Raw genomic sequence first — 25,697 nt, forward strand, 5'->3', positions numbered from 1 at the left:
AACAATATCTGTAGAATACCAATACCTGTACAATAGCAATACTTGTACAATAGCAATACCTGTATAATAGCAATACCTATACAATAACAATATCTGTACAATAACATTACCTGTACAATAACAATATCTGTATAATAGCAAGATCTGTACAATAACAATATATGTACAATAGCAGTACCTGTACAATAACAATATCTGTACAATAGCAATATCTGTATAATAACAATACCTATACAATAACAATATCTGTACAATAGCAAAACCTGCACAATAACAATATCTGTATAATAGCAATACCTATACAATAACAATATCTGTACAATAACAATATCTGTACAATAACAATATCTGTACAATAACAAAACCTGTACAATAACAATATATGTATAATAACAATACCCGTACAATAACAATATATGTACAATAGCAATACCTGTACAATAACAATATCTGTACAATAACAATATCTGTACAATAACAATATCTGTACAATAGCAATACCTGCACAATAACATTATCTGTACAATAGCAATACCTATACAATAACAATATTTGTACAATAACAATATCTGTACAATAACAATATCTGTATAATAGCAATAACTGTACAATAACAATATCCGTACAATAACAATATCTGTACAATAGCAATACCTGTACAATAGCAATACCTATACAATAACAATATCTGTACAATAACAATATCTGTACAATAACAATATCTGTACAATAACAATATCTGTACAATAGCAATACCTGCACAATAGCAATATCTGTATAATAGCAATACCTATACAATAACAATATTTGTACAATAACAATATCTGTACAATAACAATATCTGTATAATAGCAATACCTGTACAATAACAATATCTGTACAATAACAATATCTGTACAATAACAATATCTGTACAATAACAATATCTGTACAATAACAATATCTGTACAATAACAATACCTGTACAATAACAATACCTGTACAATAACAATATCTGTATAACAACAATACCTGTACAATAGCAATACCCGTACAATAACAATATCCGTACAATAGCAATACCTGCACAATAACAATATCTGTATAATAGCAATACCTATACAATAACAATATCTATACAATAACAATATCTGTACAATAACAATATCTGTACAATAGCAATACCTGCACAATAACAATATCTGTATAATAGCAATACCTATACAATAACAATATCCGTACAATAACATTATCTGTACAATAACAATATCTGTACAATAACATTATCTGTACAATAACAATATCTGTACAATAACAATATCTGTACAATAACAATACCTGTACAATAACAATACCTGTACATTAACAATATCTGTATAACAACAATACCTGTACAATAGCAATACCCGTACAATAACAATATCTGTACAATAACAATATCTGTATAATAACAATACCCGTACAATAACAATATATGTACAATAGCAATACCTGTACAATAACAATATCTGTACAATAACAATATCTGTAAAATAACAATACCTGTACAATAACAATATATGTATAATAACAATACCCGTACAATAACAATATATGTACAATAGCAATACCTGTACAATAACAATATCTGTACAATAACAATATCTGTACAATAGCAATACCTGCACAATAACAATATCTGTATAATAGCAATACCTATACAATAACAATATCTGTACAATAACAATATCCGTACAATAACAATATCTGTACAATAGCAATACCTGTACAATAGCAATACCTATACAATAACAATATCTGTACAATAACAATACCTGTACAATAACAATACCTGTACATTAACAATATCTGTATAACAACAATACCTGTACAATAGCAATACCCGTACAATAACAATATCTGTACAATAGCAATACCTGCACAATAACAATATCTGTATAATAGCAATACCTATACAATAACAATATCTGTACAATAACAATATCTGTACAATAACAATACCTGTACAATAACAATATCTGTATAATAGCAATACCTATACAATAACAATATCTGTACAATAACAATATCTGTACAATAACAATATCTGTACAATAGCAATACCTGCACAATAACAATATCTGTATAATAGCAATACCTATACAATAACAATATCCGTACAATAACATTATCTGTACAATAACAATATCTGTACAATAACATTATCTGTACAATAACAATATCTGTACAATAACAATATCTGTACAATAACAATACCTGTACAATAACAATACCTGTACATTAACAATATCTGTATAACAACAATACCTGTACAATAGCAATACCCGTACAATAACAATATCTGTACAATAGCAATACCTGCACAATAACAATATCTGTATAATAGCAATACCTATACAATAACAATATCTGTACAATAACAATATCTGTACAATAACAATACCTGTACAATAACAATATCTGTATAATAGCAATACCTGTACAATAACAATATCTGTACAATAGCATTACCTGTACAATAACAATATCTGTATAATAGCAATACCTGTACAATAACAATATCTGTACAATAACAATATCTGTACAATAACAATATCTGTACAATAACAATACCTGTACAATAACAATATCTGTATAACAACAATACCTGTACAATAACAATATCTGTACAATAACAATATCTGTACAATAGCAATACCTGCACAATAACAATATCTGTATAATAGCAATACCTATACAATAACAATATCTGCATAATAGCAATACCTATACAATAACAATATCTGTACAATAACAATATCTGTACAATAACAATACCTGTACAATAACAATATCTGTATAATAGCAATACCTGTACAATAACAATATCTGTACAATAGCATTACCTGTACAATAACAATATCTGTATAATAGCAATACCTGTACAATAACAATATCTGTACAATAACAATATCTGTACAATAACAATATCTGTACAATAACAATACCTGTACAATAACAATATCTGTATAACAACAATACCTGTACAATAACAATATCTGTACAATAACAATATCTGTACAATAGCAATACCTGCACAATAACAATATCTGTATAATAGCAATACCTATACAATAACAATATCCGTACAATAACATTATCTGTACAATAACAATATCTGTACAATAACATTATCTGTACAATAACAATATCTGTACAATAATAATATCTGTACAATAACAATACCTGTACAATAACAATACCTGTACACTAACAATATCTGTATAACAACAATACCTGTACAATAGCAATACCCGTACAATAACAATATCTGTACAATAGCAATACCTGCACAATAACAATAACTGTATAATAGCAATACCTATACAATAACAATATCTGTACAATAACAATATCTGTACAATAACAATACCTGTACAATAACAATATCTGTATAATAGCAATACCTGTACAATAACAATATCTGTACAATAGCATTACCTGTACAATAACAATATCTGTATAATAGCAATACCTGTACAATAACAATATCTGTACAATAACAATATCTGTACAATAACAATACCTGTACAATAACAATATCTGTATAATAGCAATACCTGTACAATAACAATATCTGTACAATAGCATTACCTGTACAATAACAATATCTGTATAATAGCAATACCTGTACAATAACAATATCTGTACAATAACAATATCTGTACAATAACAATATCTGTACAATAACAATACCTGTACAATAACAATATCTGTATAACAACAATACCTGTACAATAACAATATCTGTATAACAACAATACCTGTACAATAGCAATACCTGTATAATAGCAATACCCGTACAATAACAATATCTGTACAATAGCAATACCTGCACAATAACAATATCTGTACAATAACAATACCTGTATAATAGCAATACCTGTACAATAACAATATCTGTAGAATACCAATACCTGTACAGTAACAATATCTGTATAATAGCAATATCTGTACATTAACAATACCTGTACAATAACAATACCTGTACAATAACAATACCTGTACAATAACAATATCTGTAGAATACCAATACCTGTACAATAACAATATCTGTATAATAGCAATATCTGTACAATAACAATACCTGTACAATAACAATACCTGAACAATAGCAATACCTGTACAATAACAATATCTGTATAATAGCAATACCTGTACAATAACAATATCTGTATAATAGCAATACCTGTACAATAACAATGTCTGTACAATAGCAATACCTATACAATAGCAATATCTGTACAATAGCAATATCTGTACAATAACAATATCTGTACAATAACAATACCTGTACAATAGCAATACCTGTACAATAGCAATACCTGTATCATAGCAATACCTGCACAGTAACAATATCTGTAGAATACCATTACTATACAAAAACAAGCTTAGCCTCTTACCAAAGAGTTTAGCAGCAAGATATGTAAGGTGATCCGCTCTAAGAGCATTGCCGGTTTTCTGACCAAACCAAGAAGAAAGAACCTGTGCCAGCTCATTCCATGTTACTTGTTCAGACACCAAAAACGGTATTCTGTGCTAAAAACACATACAATTGAGCCAATTGTAAACAAAGATAAATATAAATAACGGTAAACAAGGATAAAAACATTTTATCCTAAAACAACATGACATAATAGACATGGATATGAACAACATAATGCAAAGTATTTAAAAAGTTACCGTCAATGAATACTACTAGCACTTGTTTGTATCTATATTATAATGAAAGGGTACTACTAGCACTTGTTAGTATCTATATTATAAGGAGAGGGTACTACTTGCACTTGTTTGTATCTATATTATAATGAAAGGATACTACTGGCACTTGTTTGTATCTATATTATAATGAAAGGATACTATGGCACTTGTTTGTATCTATATTATAAAGAAAGGATACTATGGCACTTGATTGTATCTATATTATAATGAAAGGGTACTACTGACATTTTTTTGTATCTATATTATAAAGAAAGGGTACTACTGGCACTTGTTTGTATCTATATTATAATGAAAGGATACTATGGCACTTGTTTATATCTATATTATAATGTAAGGGTACTACTGGCACGTGTTTATGTCTTTATTATAATGAAAGGGTACTACTTGCACTTTTTTATGTCTGTACTAAAAACGGCACTGCTTGACTTCTTCTATACAACTGTACACTCGCACAAGTCTATTTATTGATAATAAAATAGTTTCCAAACCAACGACCACCTTTATGTCAATCAGATCTTACATCTCTGATACACCGACCATTGTACCAATCTTGTTCCCCTCTAAAATTGGGGCTTCCGTATATACGGCAGATATAGCTGATACGACTGGTTACGTAGGTTGATTTGGCAGATATTAGGGATTCCGAAATATGAGTCATAGGACTCACTGAACATTAATTAACAAATGGAAGCCCAAACATAGTATCTCGAATGTAGTAGTAGGCAGCCAAGTGGAATGTAATATAAAAAATTGTATCAAGTACATATTGTATATAAAAGCACAATATAATCCACATTAATAACAACTTTATTGCAAAATATATGTATATGACGCTATATAATGTTTTGTAAGGCATGAAACAACATAGCTCACCTGCTGTGAAAATGCATTATCCCACAGTATTGTCGCTTGAGCTTGACAATCTTGGTTGCCATGGACTGTAACAACTAGCGGGAGTGATAGCGTCTAAAATCATAAGATCATTTATAGAAACCCGCCTGATCTAAAGAACCAAAACTATAGCATAATTGTAAACTAAAGGTACAAGTAAAAGCTTTATCTACATCCTGTTACACGCATGCTGGATTGTAAATCTGATTGCTGTATCTTTAATCAACGCTAATCAATATATTGTTATTATTGATTATTGATATTATCAACTATTACATTGTTGCTCAGTAGCTCATGTCAAAGTTAATCATGATGAGAGACAATAATAATTAATCCTCATTATGTTAAAATATTCTTTCTTGGCTCATTCGTGTCTATAGATTTTATTGTTTCACTGTGTCTATTTGGTTTCCTATGTACCCTATTCGCTGAAATATCGTTGGGGTTCATAAGAGGGAGTAGGCTGAAATATCATTTGGGTACGTAAGAGGGAGTAAACAAATATTATACTTTTCCAGTTTGTGGTAGAAAATGATAATTGTCATTGTTCCCTAAAAAGGCTTCTGAAAGAGCCCTTTTCTTTTTGGACCCCAAAGTTTTTTGCGTGTTTGAGTTTCGTGGTTTGAACATTTAAGCTGTATATTTGGCGGGATTGAAGATTATGAGTTCTTTCCAAGAGTGCCAGCCTTCTGAAATAAGATTCCTGAAAAGCCCCTGCTAAGAGAGAGATCTCTGCAAAATAATGCTGGAGACCTTTTTGGCCCTATGGCACACTCATTCAGGCTATGAGTGGTGAGTTTGCACACTAGTATCGCTTTCTTGATCATAACCCGGTGTCAAGATTTCACAGTGCACTGTCTGTCTTTACAGTTCTACAGGGTAGGTCATAGTCATCACCATTCCTTTGATCATCTGATATAACCTTCTGTAAGAGTGATGGGACCTGGGTAAATGGTGTATGGGAGGAGGGCCTTGGTAAAAGGTGTAAGGGAGGAGGGCCTTAGTAAAAGGTGTAAGGGAGGAGGGCCTTAGTAAAGGGCCAGTCAAGCTGACATTACTCACTTCCTGTTAAGGCTACTTTACTACTTATGATCAATACTAATAATATTGTTATTGTTATCGTTACCATTATTGTAGCTATCATAACTCACCCATATATCATGCCAATGCTGTCTCACTTGGAGCTTTGTGTGGAACCGTATGCAGAATTTCTCTTCAACGACAAGCTTTAAATAAATTAAACACTTAATATAGAATAAAGAAATAGACAAGTAAATAAATATAGAAATTTCTGTCTTTACAGAGCTACATAAGTCATGTGAAAACATTTAGTTGTTGTTAGTTTTGCCAACATTGAATATATTTATTAGTTTCATGTTTTTATTTCTGCTTAACTTATTGGTTGACCGAATGTACCGACAGCTGACAGTACAGATTAGCCTTTAGTGTGGGTAATACAGATGACAGTACAGACTAGCCTCTAGTGTGGGTAGTACAGATGACAGTACAGACTAGCCTCTAGTGTGGGTAGTGCAGCTGACAGTACAGACTAGTCTCTGGTGTGGGTAATACAGCTGACAGTACAGATTAGCCTCTAATGTGGGTAGTACAGCTGACAGTACAGGCTAGCCTCTAGTGTGGGTAATACAGCTGACAGTACAGACTAGCCTCTAGCGTGGGTAGTTTATAGCTTTTCTTTTCTATTTATGTTCACATATGTAGCGGGCGATTACAAGTACACGCGTGTAGAGGACTATTATAAGTACACACGTGTAGAGGACTATTATAAGTACACATATGTAAAAGACTATTACAAGTACACACATGTAGAGGACTATTACAAGTACACACATGTAGAGGACTATTACAAGTACACATATGTAGAAGACTGTTTTAAGTACACATATGTAGAGGACTAATACAAGTACACGCGTGTAGAGGACTATTATAAGTACACATATGTAGAAGACTATTATAGGTACACACATGTAGAGGACTATTATAAGTACACATATGTAGATGACTATTATAAGTACACATATATGTAGATGACTACTACAATTACACACATGTAGAGGACTATTACAATTACACATATGTAGAGGACTATTATAAGTACACACATGTAGAGGACTATTACAAGTACACATATGTAGAGGACTATTAATATTACAGTTACACTCAGTACTCACTTCCTGTCCTTTCCTGTCAGATCTTTTTATCTTTTTCAGTTGCATATTTCGGAAAGTTGCACTGAACTGACCTTGCACTCCCTCTATGCTTCCCTTGCCATTGAGGATAGACCCAGAGGTGAGTGCTAGTGAGGGATGGGCTTGCTCTTGCATTAGTAGTCTTGCTTGCTGTTCACTTAAATAGTAGGCAGAGTTTGTAGTGTAATCACTTTAATGTATAACCTGCCTGTTCTTTTTCTTCATAATCTTTCATATCCTAATAATTATTATTTATATTATTAATGATTACTGCATGTATTCTTATTAACACTTCTATTTTTACAATGTTTATTTTTATATATTTTTATATCAATTAATAATATTATTGCTTTTGTGATAGTTAGATTTTTATTTAAGTTAGTATTATATTTATTAATTATCAAATTTGAATAATTTATTTATTCTTGCTACATAAATGTTGATTACAGTTTTTAATAGCCTCTTTACTTCCTTTCACCTTTTAATATCCAAACTAACTTATTGGCAGTCAAAGCATATCTTGTTAAGGTTATACTCATACCTTATCGTTTTTTTCACAGCTTACTTTAAATACCATCTCTTATCTTATTAGCTTCATGATTATATCTACAAGTAATATATGCGCTTAGTGCACATGTATGTTCAATTCGGAGTTTCTACTTTGTGAGCCAGATAAAGACAGTCAACTCTCCACACTTACTTGATGATGTGCGCTTCGACTACTGGGATATTGTGGAAGAGATTCTGCTGATTTCCAACCAGTAGTCGAACAGTCGCAGAAAATCTTGCATCCTTTTTAACCACCTGCGGAGGTTGCCAGTCTACGACAAATGACCTACATGCAAAAAGGGATATTGTAAATACGGAGTGGAGACTAACAAGGTAAGTTAAGGTTGAAACAGAAGGCCTATGCATGCGTGCAGGGCTTGCCTTATTAATACGCCACAGGAAGAGTAGTAGCGTTTGGTCAAGGATACTTTTAACATGTAAAATAATACACTAGGTTCAAATCTAAGCCGGTCTGCTATTTTTCACTCAAAATAAATTTTTGCCGAATTTTTTCTTAATTTTTCTAAATATATATAACAGGTAATATATATATATATATATATATATATATATATATATATATATATAACAGGTTGTATCAGCAATAAATTAGCAGCTTCACTCGTGAATCAAAATGTTTTGATTTATTCAGTTCATATTGCATGTTTTCTTACTTCATACTAACAATTCAGTTCATATTGCATGTTTTCTTACTTCATACTAACAATTCAGTTCATATTGCATGTTTTCTTACTTCATACTAACAATTCAGTTCATATTGCACGTTTCTTTCCTAAAATGTCTGACCATAAAATATGATAAAGATTGAAAGTTGTACTAAACAGGTAAAATATGATAAAGATTGAAAGTTGTACTAAACAGGTAAAATATGATAAAGATTGAAAGTCGTACTAAACAGGTAAAATATGATAAAGATTGAAAGTCGTACTAAACAGGTAAAATATGATAAAGATTGAAAGTTGTACTAAACAGGTAAAATATGATAAAGATTGAAAGTTGTACTAAACGGGTAAAATATGATAAAGATTGAAAGTTGTACTAAACAGGTAAAATATGATAAAGATTGAAAGTTGTACTAAACAGGTAAAATATGATAAAGATTGAAAGTCGTACTAAACAGGTAAAATATGATAAAGATTGAAAGTCGTACTAAACAGGTAAAATATGATAAAGATTGAAAGTCGTACTAAACAGGTAAAATATGATAAAGATTGAAAGTCGTACTAAACAGGTAAAATATGATAAAGATTGAAAGTCGTACTAAATAGGTAAAATATGATAAAGATTGAAAGTCGTACTAAACAGGTAAAATATGATAAAGATTGAAAGTTGTACTAAACGGGTAAAATATGATAAAGATTGAAAGTTGTACTAAACAGGTAAAATATGATAAAGATTGAAAGTTGTACTAAACGGGTAAAATATGATAAAGATTGAAAGTTGTACTAAACAGGTAAAATATGATAAAGATTGAAAGTTGTACTAAACAGGTAAAATATGATAAAGATTGAAAGTCGTACTAAACAGGTAAAATATGATAAAGATTGAAAGTCGTACTAAACAGGTAAAATATGATAAAGATTGAAAGTCGTACTAAACAGGTAAAATATGATAAAGATTGAAAGTTGTACTAAACAGGTAAAATATGATAAAGATTGAAAGTTGTACTAAACAGGTAAAATATGATAAAGATTGAAAGTTGTACTAAACATGTAAAATATGATAAAGATTGAAAGTTGTACTAAACATGTAAAATATGATAAAGATTGAAAGTTGTACTAAACGGGTAAAATATGATAAAGATTGAAAGTTGTACTAAACGGGTAAAATATGATAAAGATTGAAAGTTGTACTAAACGGGTAAAATATGATAAAGATTGAAAGTTGTACTAAACAGGTAAAATATGATAAAGATTGAAAGTTGTACTAAACGGGTAAAATATGATAAAGATTGAAAGTTGTACTAAACGGGTAAAATATGATAAAGATTGAAAGTTGTACTAAACAGGTAAAATATGATAAAGATTGAAAGTTGTACTAAACGGGTAAAATATGATAAAGATTGAAAGTTGTACTAAACAGGTAAAATATGATAAAGATTGAAAGTCGTACTAAACAGGTAAAATATGATAAAGATTGAAAGTCGTACTAAACAGGTAAAATATGATAAAGATTGAAAGTCGTACTAAACAGGTAAAATATGATAAAGATTGAAAGTTGTACTAAACAGGTAAAATATGATAAAGATTGAAAGTCGTACTAAATAGGTAAAATATGATAAAGATTGAAAGTCGTACTAAACAGGTAAAATATGATAAAGATTGAAAGTTGTACTAAACGGGTAAAATATGATAAAGATTGAAAGTTGTACTAAACAGGTAAAATATGATAAAGATTGAAAGTCGTACTAAACAGGTAAAATATGATAAAGATTGAAAGTTGTACTAAACAGGTAAAATATGATAAAGATTGAAAGTCGTACTAAACAGGTAAAATATGATAAAGATTGAAAGTTGTACTAAACGGGTAAAATATGATAAAGATTGAAAGTTGTACTAAACAGGTAAAATATGATAAAGATTGAAAGTTGTACTAAACGGGTAAAATATGATAAAGATTGAAAGTTGTACTAAACAGGTAAAATATGATAAAGATTGAAAGTTATACTAAACAGGTAAAATTAAAGTTTAAACAAATAGAAGGAGAATAAAATAAATAGAAGTTGAACACTAGACAGCCACTCCTGGTTGAGCTCCAAATACATTTCATCTGTTTGAAAGATCTCCGAAAAAATTTTGGTAGCGTTCTGTGATGATACTGAGTCATAATGCTGCATAGTATTGAGTCATAATGCTGCATAGTATTGAGTCATAATGCTGCATAGTATTGAGTCATAATGCTGCATAGTATCGAGTCATAATGCTACATGATATTGAGTCATAAAGCTGCATGGTATTGAGTCATAATGCTGCAGTTACTTGGCAATTAACGCATTTTACAACAATCTGTTCTTCAGTTGTACAAAATATAAGTGTTCAGTTGCGGTCAAAGACACCCATATAGTTGTAAATTAGGACAGCTTTCTGCGGACATCAATATTTCAGATTGCTAATATAAATAGAAATAGTTCAACACCCAAAGGCTAGTGTCATTGTGAAAGTAGGTCATCCAAATGGTGCTTGAGTAAGTGCCAATGACCTCTAAAGCATCCTGAATCAAAAGTAAATAGTACGACTGCACCTGAAAAGTATGTAATGCAGATATCTTTGCACATCGTCCTTGAGTTTGTTCAGCACTGATTTGTCATGATTACCTCTGAATGCCTCGATGGCCAGTTCGAGTTTCATGAGCAACTCTGAGCACTCATTCAATATGCCTGCCAGATCCTCACACCTATTGGCAAAAGTAATCTGTGTAAATCGAAAATCTACGATCCAATATACGATGAGTTTTAATGATTTGATTTAAATATATGTGATGCATTCAAGCCAGTTGAGTGCAAATATTTATTGCTTCAATGACTCTTGGAAATTCTAATATCTAAACTAACTAATAATTAACTAATAAGTAACTTATAGCTAACTAATAAGTAACTACTAATTAACTAATAACTAACTAATAACTAACTAATAACTAACTATTAACTAATAACTAACTACTAACTAACTAATAACTAACCAGACCTCATCATTCCAAATAACCAATCAGAAATATTTTAATATAGCTAGAGAGGCTAAATTGCAATTGAAACTCATTAGCAAGTGAGCCAAGGTGTTCCAAGTTAGTGGTGTTAACACATACTTGTTTATGTTGAAGAGATATTAATAACTGCTTTTTGCCAATGCTTTGATGAGAATATTGACTGGGCATCATGGAACCTACATGTTGGGGGATTCTTTTGCAACTATTTTTGCATACAGAGAATCTTTACTGAAAATTTTAACTGGTTTTCTTGTAATACGTATTTGTATCTTTATTTATTTCGTTTAATTGTCAGTTTTATTATTTTTCAACAAAATATTAAAATTGCGCTGTTTCTGATTTGTAATTTATGATACATGGTTTGTGTTATAAATTTACTCAAACATTTAGTACTAATGGTTGGAGGTAGGCCTTTGCTGTATGTTACTATTACTATAGGTAGGTCTTTGATATATGTTACTATTACTTCTAAGTTGCTTACCTCGATAAAACCTGGTGAACATACTGAGACATGTTACAAAATATATTCATTCTTTTGTCATCACAACTTTCTGCTTAGTTTATGAATTGATGAGAAAACAAAAAGCAATGCATATTAATTTAGCGCTACTAAATATGGAGTGGACTTGAAAAACCTTTCGTAGTTGTGATGGAATTTTTTTAATAAATTTGCAGCTGTTAATGCTTGTAGTAGTTTGTTTTAGCTATTCAATACTAATCCTTTCTCTGTTTGTATCTTAGTGAGATCTATTAAATATGTTTAGACATGTCATAAGGACTCTTGTTTTTCTCTCTGTAGTCACATGATATGAGCTCTGTGATTAGTCTGAGTACGTATGATATAGTGACAACAAATGATATATACACAACATATGATATATACACAACATATGATATATACACAACATATGATATATACACAACATATGGTATATACACAACATATGATATATACACAACATATGATATATACACAACATATGATATATACACAACATATGATATATATAACATACGATATATACACAACATATGATATATACACAACATATGATATATACACAACATATGATATATACACAACATATGATATATATACAACATATGATATAGACACAACATATGATATATACACAACATATGATATATACACAACAAATGATTTATACACAACATATAATATAAACACAACATATGATATAGATACAACGTATGATATATACACAACGTATGATATATACACAACGTATGATATAAACACAACATATGATATATACACAACGTATGATATATACACAACGTATGAAATATACACAACATATGATATATACACAACATATGATATATACAACATATGATATATACACAACATATGATATTTAAACAACATATGATATATACACAACATATGATATATACACAACATATGGTATATACACAACATATGATATAGACACAACATATAAAGTACATGTAGATACAACATGTGATATAGATACAACATGTGATATAGATACAACATATGATATAGATACAACATATAAAGTACATGTAGATACAACATGTGATATAGATACAACATATGATATAGATACAACATATAAAGTACATGTAGATACAACATGTGATATAGATACAACATATGATATAGACACAACATATAAAGTACATGTAGATACAACATGTGATATAGATATAACATGTGATATATATATACAACATATGATATAGATACAACATATGACATAGATATATCATATGAATTAGATATGTCATATGATATAAATTATTAGATAGACACATGGGAATGTATAGAGATCAAGCGGCAATAGACTTAAAGCAGAACTCAGTTTAGTGGAGGCGCTAGCACAATGAATAAAGTCAAATATAATTAAATTAACCATATATGCATGTAATAATAATACTAATAATAACAATTAACAATGACATAACAATTATTACTATAAATTAATTTTAAAGAATATTTGTCTATTTTTGTCTCTTTTAGTTTGTACCTGAAAGATGTTAATAATTCATAGGGGTGCCTATTCGGGTCTCACCAAGTAGTCCGTGTAACCATTGCAACCAACATGCACTGAACACAGTTGTGCAAGCGTTGCTTCTCAATGTTGACTTATATGTCTATTAAAAGAGGTTTACTTGTTGTAATTATTCAGATATTTCATTGATATTATATATATTGTATTGATATATTATATATTGATACTGTGCGGGTTCATGGAACCCACAACAATTGCTAAACAGTATTCAAATATAAAGTGAGAGTATTTGCTGTAGAACTCAGCTATATCGGTAATTGTTTTAAACCATATTTTGGTTTTACAGTATTCCATAACATAGCGCGAGTAAGCGATAGCTACAATTAAGTTACTGGTTCGGTGGAAAAATTTTTTTACATGTTACATAAATGAGAATTGAATTTAAATTTATAGTTGACAGGAAAATATGAAGAGATCTTTACTTTTTTGTGCACCCTTGTATAGTGACATCTGAACTATTTCCTATTAGGCAGTAACACTGATGCGGACAGCACCTATTGAAAAAATCACAAGTCAAGGGAGACAATTTCAAATTTAGGTTTGGCTCTGATCAACCGGTCAAGAGGTGTTCTGTGATAAAATCTGTAAAATCTTTTTGTTTTATAGTATTTTCAGAAACCCACGAACTTGCCAGAGATGTAAACTTTGATTGCCAAGTATGAGTACTACAAAGGGAAGTGATTAAATTTTAATTTTTGACTGCTAATAGGGCAACTGTGTTGTGTGTTGCATATAGCAATGTAAACTGAGTTACTGGCAAGAATGTTTCCGATGAAAAGTTGTGTAATTTACTTTATTGATACTGCACCTAGTTTTCAACAGCCTGCTTGCACATGCCATGTACATGTATATAGCGTTTACAGAGTAAGGCCAGGCCCATCGAGGCAAGGAAAGGCGGCTGACAAACATTAGAAGGAAAATCATTTGCGACAATAATGAGATGTAAAAAGTTTGTAAAAAGTTTGTATACACCGAAGTGATGACAAACCAATAACCACAAAATCAGCTAGCTCTATTGACTCTATCGACTATAATAGGCGTCAGATATGGCACAGCATTGTTTCTGATATTAACTCGTTGCTGAGCAAGTAGAAATAAGCCATATATGATGATACTGACTCCGTGATGCTAGCTCTCTGCGCTATACAGTCATACCTTGACATGCAAGTGTCCCAAGTCCCAACATATGAAAAATTTGAAACATGAGGAAAATTCTATGAAAAGCAGATTCTTTCTCGATGAGGTCGCTAGAGGGTCGAGGATATGAGAGGTCGGTTACGAGAACAGCAAAGGGCAAGCCGAAAGAAGCCAACATAAAAATTAAAATAAAGACAAAATTAGGATTAGATTTAGTGTAAGATTAAACTGTAGATGTGTGCTTGGTAAGCTAAGTTTATTTAAGTTAAGTTTAAAATTTATATTATGTTATGGAGCATCACAAAAGTCTAGCGTATCAAATGTGTTGCTGTCAAGGCTCTTTCATACCGCCATTATCTGCTACTACGTTTGTCTAGAAGTAAATAACTCCATGTAGTTCTGTACATATGTTACATTTTATTTCAGATCATAACCACTAAATTTGTTACGTTGTGAGCAAAGGTGGTGAACAAGACCAAGTGAAAACACATTTTTCCATTGTATTATCTTGTTTTTATGTAGTTTTTTTAGTGTGTGGAAACAGATTAATTTGTATTTAGTCATATTATACAGGAAAATTTGATTTAAGATACGAAATAATCGATATATGAGCTTAGTCCGGGAATGCATTAAACCTGTATGTCGAGAGTTGACAATACACAGAATGAATAATCTCTTATAAGCAATCTTGCTTATCCTGCAACATCAATAAAATAACGGTTTATATATTATACTAGCAAAATGCCAGGCATTGCACGGGTATTACAAATCAGCTTATAAACAGAAAGAGGTAATGTAGTTGCCTGCCACTTGGTATTAGCCTGGCACATTGCCAATGGCTAATTTCAGTAAGTTTACTAATAAGAGCTGTGAGAGCAAACATAGAATTACGTTGCTCCGTAACAAAGAACAGTGGCGTATTTTCTCCCACAGCGATATATGTCGCCCAATGAATCCATCATCTCGCATAGCTCAATGATTTAGCGTATTGTCTTGGGAATGGAAGGTTCTGAGATCTCATTTTATTCTCTACGGATTCTTTATTCCAAGATTTTAATAGCTATAGCTGGACACACAGAATCACACGCAAACTTTGAGATTTATATATATAGGTTAGGCAAACCATTAAGGCTATATTAAGGTTCATGCACAAATATATAAACTAGCACAAATATATAGATTATTTTGCTACTATTAGTAGACTAGTAATAGTAGAATAATTGCTTAATGAATTTGAGTAACTTAAGCTAGTAACTTAAACTAATCTAAATCTTTACTATAATAAGAGCCGCGCCCGTCCGTCTGTCTGAAGCCAGCTTGTGCTTATAAATGTGCTTATAATCGTTACATTATGCGTCATGATCTCTCATTCAACCATAATCTTCAAGCGTGTTAGTAGTAACCAATAGCAATTTTGCATGCACTTCAAGCATGCGTAGTTCAACTGATGTAATAATTATGTCTACAATTATTCATTTGTGCGACTCGTTAGACACATAGTGTAATGGATAGTATGCCTATCTGCAAAACTAGAGACTCCAAGTTCAAATTCAGTGCGAAGCGGATTTTTCATTCCTAAAACTTTATTGCCCCAACAGGACAGACAGATGACAAACTTTATTGCCCCAACAGGACAGACAGATGACAAACTTTATTGCCCCAACAGGACAGACAGATGACAAACTTTATTGCCCCAACAGGACAGACAGATGACAAACTTTATTGCCCCAACAGGACAGACAGATGACAAACTTTATTGCCCCAACAGGACAGACAGATGACAAACTTTATTGCCCCAACAGGACAGACAGATGACAAACTTTATTGCCCCAACAGGACAGACAGATGACAAACTTTATTGCCCCAACAGGACAGACAGATGACAAACTTTATTGCCCCAACAGGACAGACAGATGACAAACTTTATTGCCCCAACAGGACAGACAGATGACAAACTTTATTGCCCCAACAGGACAGACAGATGACAAACTTTATTGCCCCAACAGGACAGACAGATGACAAACTTTATTGCCCCAACAGGACAGACAGATGACAAACTTTAGTGCCCCAACAGGACAGACAGATGACAGACTTTATTGCCCCAACAGGACAGACAGATGACAAACGACAAACACTGAGATTTATATATATAGATACATGTAGATGCGAAATATTAAAAAATGACACACCACAGCATTCAATATAATCATATGGCACCGATGACTCTATCTAAGGAGGAATTAAAGAGAGACAGCATATAAAACTGTGGCAAGTACTACTGATGACTCTATCTAAGGAGGAATTAAAGAGAGACAGCATATAAAACTGTGGCAAGTACTACTGATGACTCTATCTAAGGAGGAATTAAAGAGAGACAGCATATAAAACTGTGGCAAGTACTACTGATGACTCTATCTAAGGAGGAATTAAAGAGAAGCAGCATATAAAACTGTGGCAAGTACTACTGATGACTCTATCTAAGGAGGAATTAAAGAGAGGCAGCATATAAAACTGTTGCAAGTACTACTGATGACTCTATCTAAGGAGGAATTAAAGAGAGACAGCATATAAAACTGCGGCAAGTACTGCGAACGAACATAATAATGACAGTACTAAGTTTTATGACATAACAAGAGCATAAAAACTAAGAGCTACGTAACTTGGGCTAGCCTCAGTAAACTATGGATAGAGTGAACTATGGCTATAATAGTGCACTGTGATTTTAGTCAGCCATGGCTATAGTGAACAATGATTGTGGCAAACTCTGGGTATAGTGAATCAAAGCTATAATGAACTATGACTATAGTAAACAATGTCGAGGATGTATGGTTCAATGTAAGCAGTCTTATATCTATTGTAAGTAACCACAATTTCTGTAACTTATTGAGGATGTTTGGTTCAATACAAGCAATCTTATATCTGTAGTAAGTACCCACCATTTCTGTATCTTGTTGAGGATGTTTGGTTCAATACAATCAGTTTTATATCTGTAATAAGTACCCATCATTTCTATAACTTGTTGAGGATATTTGGTTCAATACAAGCAGTTTTATATCTGTAGTAAGTACCCACCAGTTCTGTATCCTGTTGAGGATGTTTGGTTCAATATAAGCAGTCTTATAAGCTGATCGGCGTTGCATGTCCTTCCAGATATGCAACTCTTCTACTAATATTCTCTGAGATGTCATTGAGAATTGCAGCAAAATGTGATTAACTTTGTCCAATATCATCTAAAAATAAAAATGGTATCATATACCAATATAAAATAATGCTACAGTAAGTACAAATAAAAATATGCCATAAGCCATGAAATGATTATACCTCATATCATTCTTATATTTGCACTATATATTAAGAAACCGTATATACATATATTGCTCTGGAAAAAAACCTTTGCTAATATAGACCGAGTGTGTAACGGGTAAGACTTGAGGCTATAGTGTCTGAGTGGCTTTAAAAAAGGATGGTGAGGTTGTCTACAGGCAAATGCTTCACAAACCGATCGGATTAAAGATAGCTGATGTCATGAGTGTATATGTGTTATTAGTAGTTAAGTATAGGTAGTCTATCGAAGATCTGTTATTAGTAGATAAGTATAGGTAGTCTATCGAAGGTCTGTTATAAATAGATAAGTATAGGTAGTTTAACGAAGGTCTGTTATTAGTAGATAAGTATAGGTAGTCTATCAAAGGTCTGTTATTAGTAGATAAGTATAGGTAGTCTATCAAAGGTCTGTTATTAGTAGATAAGTATAGGTAGTCTATTGAAGGTCTGTTGTTAGTGGATAAGTATAGGTAGTCTATCGAAGGTCTGTTATTAGTAGATAAGTATAGGTAGTCTATTGAAGGTCTGTTATTTTCTACTTTCACTTCGCAGCAATTGCACTTGCTGAGAAGTCAAAGCAGCAAAATGGGAAAAGCTGTTTCCTTGTCAAAAATTAAAGCAAGAATTTTCTTGGCAGCATCATCATATTTGTTAAATTTGCTGCAAGCATGAGAGAAGCTTTAGTGATGTACGAGAGAATCTATCCATGTGGCAGACCAAGCTGTGTAGCTGATAGATCAATTAATATAGAAGTCCATCAAAAGGCAGCTATCCTTTCCTCTTCAACCGAAAGCCCTCTTTTTTTTACTTCCTTCTCTAGGTGATCTGTTAGAACTTGCACAGAATCTCACCTTTCGAGATAAAAGTAGGCAAATGACATTGTGCAGCAATGGAACTGTCTCCACAATTGCCATTTAACTTTCTCACCCTTGACTCTTTGGGGCCTTTGAAGGTTCTTTTCAGGGCTTTTTCAGGTCCAATGAGTCAAAACTAATCCAATTCATTAGTCAAATTCATAATAAATGATATTTTTAAAGAGCCAATACTATCAATTTCAAAAATTGTGTTGAAAGTTTTGCATAATTTAATTCGTGTTAAAACTTAATAAGATAATCTTTTAGAATAGTGAAAATTTTAGTGATGTTAAAAGTTAAAACATATTGAGAGATATTAAAGGCTCGTTAATCATCCTAACACAACCCGACCGTCAACTGTATAAGCCAATGGTTACCGCTGATCACCTATAGGTTGTTACATCTACAATTGTTTATAATCACCTATAGGTGGTTACATCTACAATTGTTTATAATCACCTATAGGTGGTTACATCTACAACTGTCTATAATCACCTATAGGTGGTTACATCTACAACTGTCTATAATCACCTATAGGTGGTTACATCTACAACTGTCTATAATCACCTATAGGTGGTTACATCTACAACTGTCTATAATCACTTATAGGTGGTTACATCCCAACCAATTTTAAACATGCCAACCTGAAACTATTTGTAATCTGATAAAGCTAACAAGTTTAGGTTAGTTTAGTCTTTTTTTTTCACGGCTCGTACTAGCAGCCTATTCCCGTCGCCTACTCTTACACCCGCAAACACCTGTGGTTTTACTGCCCATGAACAGTGTTTGCGCGTATGCACGGGTTGGGTGTAAAAAGCGGAAAACAGGCAATAAGTTTGCGGCATAGTACGACATCTATTTTTCGTAGCCATATAGTAATCAATGATGCAGTTAAATGAGTAAAAGACGGACATAGACCTCATAAACATAGACACCACAGATCTAAACATTAAAAACAGGCATCACAAATATAGATTTCACAGACATAGACACAAAAAGCATAGATATTACTGACATCAAAATCACAGTTGTTTGTAAAAAATGAACTGTTGCAAAAAGCCTAAAAAATTATACAAACAGAAACAACATAACACAAAGCAGAGTTGATAACAGCACATACGAATATTAAAAGAGAAATGCTTTGATTTAGTACTCATTTTGCCAAAAGAATGAACAAGAAGGCAAAATCTTTCGTGCATGTGAGACCTTCGCATCACAAAACTTAGTCTTATATTTGAGATTGTTTCACGAAACAATGAGAAAATAGAAGTACTGTAACAGATTGATTCACCTTGTGAACTAGTTATCGTACTTAAGTTTATCTAATGGTAAATTAAAGCAATTCCCTGGTTGCTTATTTTACTGCGTTAAAGTTAGCTACAGCCTCTTCCACACAACCTACTACTAAATTAGCATGCCATCTCCCCGTTACATTTGGAAACAAAATAACTTTTTCTGAGCAATAAACGAGGCTACATAATGACATGAAAGTGATCAGAGTTGAGGGAAGGCAGCCGCCAGAAAAAGATGACAGGGTAACAACCAGTGATGTAGTGCTAACCCTTTTTTAACCATAACTGTAAAGTTGAAATAAGTGGATGTAGGCGATCAAGAGTCGCAACACGACTCCACCGCCATGTAGTGGCGGTTGAAACAGCTGGGAGCCTGGGGGCGCTGTAAGCCCCCAGTGGGTCCGGGGCGAAGCCCTGGCCGCCAAAGCTTACAGGGCTTTAAAATCATGTTATGATTTGAGAAATGAGCACATCTGTTACACAGTAGTAATGAATAAGTTGTAGACAACCAATTAGGATCACAATCTTGTCATGTTACATGAACATTACATCACTGTATTGTACTGCATGCTGCTTTTATATTGAATAGCCATTGAATATCGATTATAATGACATTAGTGTACTTGAATCAATGAAATAGAGCTATAATATACCTTGAGAATTGGCGAAGTCGAAATTTTTTTAACTCTAACTATAGTTATACATAAAAAACACACAAATTTTCCAACCATAACTTAGTTAGGAAGAGTTAGGATAGCACTGCATCACTGGTAACAACCTGCTCTAGTCTTTCTCAGAACTGGGAGAGAGATATGTCACCCATATGACTTTTGGGAAATTCCTACCACATGTTACTACCAGTGTCAGCCAGACAAGGCTGCACTTACCACTGCCCATAGTTACGTGATCAGGTGGAGACAGGACTCTGGGGCTATTGCAGGCCTTGCATAAGAAAACGGAACCTACTTATGATTGTAAATAAAGCAATCTAGAACTAACTAATGGTGGTGAGAATTGAAACAAAAAAATTAAAAACCTTTTGTAGCTTATAACATTGTGACATCAGGCCCTTTAGAGTGTAGCTTATAACATTATGACGTCAGGCCCTTTAGCGTGTATCTTATAACATTGTGACATCAGGCCCTTGAGCGTGTAGCTTATAACATTGTGACATCAGGCCCTTGAGCGTGTAGCTTATAACATTGTGACATCAGGCCCTTTAGCGTGTAGCTTATAACATTGTGACATCAGGCCCTTTAGAGTGTAGCTTATAACATTGTGACGTCAGGCCCTTTAGCGTGTATCTTATAACATTGTGACATCAGGCCCTTGAGCGTGTAGCTTATAACATTGTGACGTCAGGCCCTTGAGCGTGTAGCTTATAACATTGTGACGTCAGGCCCTCGAGCGTGTAGCTTATAACATTGTGACGTCAGGCCCTTTAGCGTGTAGCTTATAACATTGTGACGTCAGGCCCTTGAGCGTGTAGCTTATAACATTGTGACGTCAGGCCCTCGAGCGTGTAGCTTATAACATTGTGACGTCAGGCCCTTGAGCGTGTAGCTTATAACATTGTGACGTCAGGCCCTTGAGCGTGTAGCTTATAACATTGTGACGTCAGGCCCTTGAGCGTGTAGCTTATAACATTGTGATGTCAGGCCCTTCAGCATGTATTTTACAACATTGTGATGCCAGGCCCTTCAGCATGTATCTTATAACATTATGACATCAGGCCCTTTAGCGTGTAGTTTATAACATTGTAATGTCAGGCGCTTCAGCATGTATTTTACAACATTGTGATGTCAGGCCCTCGAGCGTGTAGCTTATAACATTGTGACGTCAGGCCCTTTAGCGTGTAGCTTATAACATTGTGACGTCAGGCCCTTGAGCGTGTAGCTTATAACATTGTGACGTCAGGCCCTCGAGCGTGTAGCTTATAACATTGTGACGTCAGGCCCTTGAGCGTGTAGCTTATAACATTGTGACGTCAGGCCCTCGAGCGTGTAGCTTATAACATTGTGACGTCAGGCCCTTGAGCGTGTAGCTTATAACATTGTGATGTCAGGCCCTTCAGCATGTATTTTACAACATTGTGATGCCAGGCCCTTCAGCATGTATCTTATAACATTATGACATCAGGCCCTTTAGCGTGTAGTTTATAACATTGTAATGTCAGGCGCTTCAGCATGTATTTTACAACATTGTGATGTCAGGCCCTTCAGCGTGTAGCTTATAAAATTGTGATGTCAGGCCCTAGTACATGTCAGGCATACATGTATATACATGTATGTGCATGTATATACATGTGTATACATGTATATACATGTATACACATGTATATACATGTATATACATGTATGTACATGTATATATATGTACATACATGTACATACATGTACATACATGTGTATACATGTGTATACATGTATATACATGTATATACATGTATATACATGTATATACATGTGTATACATGTATATACATGTATACACATGTATACACATGTATATACATGTATATACATGTATATACATGTATATACATGTACATACATGTATACTTACAGTGTATATGCATTGATACTTTCAGTGTATATGCCTGTATAACTACAGCGTATATACCTGTATATTTATAGTGTATATAAATATATACATGTACTTAAAACGTGTGTACATGTATTCTTACAGTACAAATACATGTATACTTACAGTATATATACCTGTATACTTACAATGCATGTTTATCTGTGTGTAAAAATTTACCATTGAGCTATTGACACAGAGTTCCGAGCTTCTGGAGACAACTCGAGGCAAGTAATATACGCATTCAAGTAGCAAGCTAATTTATAGTAAGAAGTAAAACTTTCTGAAAATTTATTTTTGTACAGAAATTTCAATTTATGGTATGAAAACATACATTTTATTTATACTATAAAGATATATTTTATTGCTAGTGTTTGCAAATTGATTATGATTTTATTTAAAATCAGCGATTTATTTTATTTGTTGCCATAAAATAATGAATTTAGATATTTCAATGTCAACAATGCTCTACACCTGAGAGTACATGATGGCCTAATGAATGTTTATAGATTTTCAAACTTCTAAATTATAACACGTACTCACATTTCTAGAGCCAACAAGTTTGGCAGTTTTTTCCCTCAAGTCTTTGTCCAGCCTGTCAATCTCAAGTCGGACCTGATTGGCTCTCTGTAAAGCATGCGAGCACACAATTATGCCAATATTTCACTATGCTAATCATACCATATCAAGTTATTCCTCGTTACGTAGGTCCATCAATATAATCACACTATTGGCAATGTTTTAGCCACAGCCGTGAATCAACATCTCATATAAAACCACCAAAATAAATTACTTGCTAGTTATGCAAGCGCTAAGGTCACAGAAACTTCTTGTGAGGTCTCTCGTAGATGCTAACAAGGAGGTGGTGAAAGGAAGTACTCTCGAGTTTAAGCAAAAAGCTAAAAAACTCGCAACCAGCAATAAACCACAATTACGTTATCTGAGGAACATTGTAAATTACAAAGGAATGTTTGTGTGGAAGCGATAAAAAGCTAATTTTTTTTCAAAACACATTGATTAAAGATCAATAAATACTTGCAGTATTTGATTATATAACTTATTATATAGAGTTATGGTAAGGCAGGGCAGGTACGGGAGGGAAGGGGAGGGAAGGGGAGGGAAGAGGAGAGAAGGGGAGGGAAGGAGAGTGAGAGGCAGGCCAGGAGCAAGACTTGTCAGTCCGTGTGAACCTATTTAACCAAAGAATAAAATACACTATCATGTATTTTCATGTATTTTATGACTCTTGGTCAACGGATACTATCCGTTGGATAGTGAGAGGCTTCTCAGTATTCTCTAATCAGAATGTATAAGTTTGTTTGCTAAGAAATCAATAAGGACAGCAGTCCTTGCTGACTTTAGAAAATAATATGAAATCTAACTCATAACCAGATACTTGGGTTAAAAATAAATTTTTAACAGTGAGAATTTGAGTTTTGAATTTAAATTTTTAATAACGAAGGACTATGAACCAAGGCTATTCCCGAATGTTTTCGACTATTTCCAATGAGAACAATGCAATGATGCTCGGTAGATCCTTTAAAGTGATATATAGCAAGCGCAACTGTATTTCAATAACAGTTTTCATATTAATAAAGGAGAATTGTGGAATGGGACCATTTCATAAGTTATAAGAAACACATGTACGAGGGTCAGTCAATAAGTAGTGGGAATTTGGTCATAACTTTTGTTCTATTTTATTTAGCAATTTGATATTTTCTAGACTTTTATAAATGGGAGTTCTCATCACTTACCTAAAAATTCATCATTTTAGTGATTCAACTGTTTGATATTATTTATATTCAAAATGGCCGCCAAGCTGCAAACATGCTCACCCATAGAGCAAAGAGCTGTTATAAGATTTTTGAGAGCTGAAGGTGTGAAAACAAGAGTCATACACAAAAAAATGAAACAACAATATGGGGAAAGCTGTACGTCACAAACAAGCTGCTATTGGTTGGTTGGTGAATTCAAGAATGGGGGAGAAGACAACCTCTCCTGCAAAGAAGAAGTTCAAGTCCAGATCTAGTACCAAGCAATTTTCATCTTTTTGGACCATTAAAGAACCACATGAGAGGCAAGCACTTCATTACTGATGCAGCCGTCATGGAAGCTGTGCGCGAATGGTTTAGAACCCAGCGGCCAGAATTTTATTCTGCAGGAATTGAGAAACTTTCAGAAAGGTGGAACAAGTGCATAGAAAAAAAGGGGATTATGTTGAAAAGTGAACAAAAAATTGTAGCTATATCTTATTATAATAAAATGTTATGACAAAATTCCCACTACTTATTGACTGACCCTCGTAACAAGGAAAGATGAAATACATGTAACAAG

The sequence above is a fragment of the Watersipora subatra genome, chromosome 2 (assembly GCF_963576615.1).
Source record: "Watersipora subatra chromosome 2, tzWatSuba1.1, whole genome shotgun sequence".
NCBI classification, from domain to species: Eukaryota; Metazoa; Bryozoa; class Gymnolaemata; order Cheilostomatida; family Watersiporidae; genus Watersipora; species Watersipora subatra.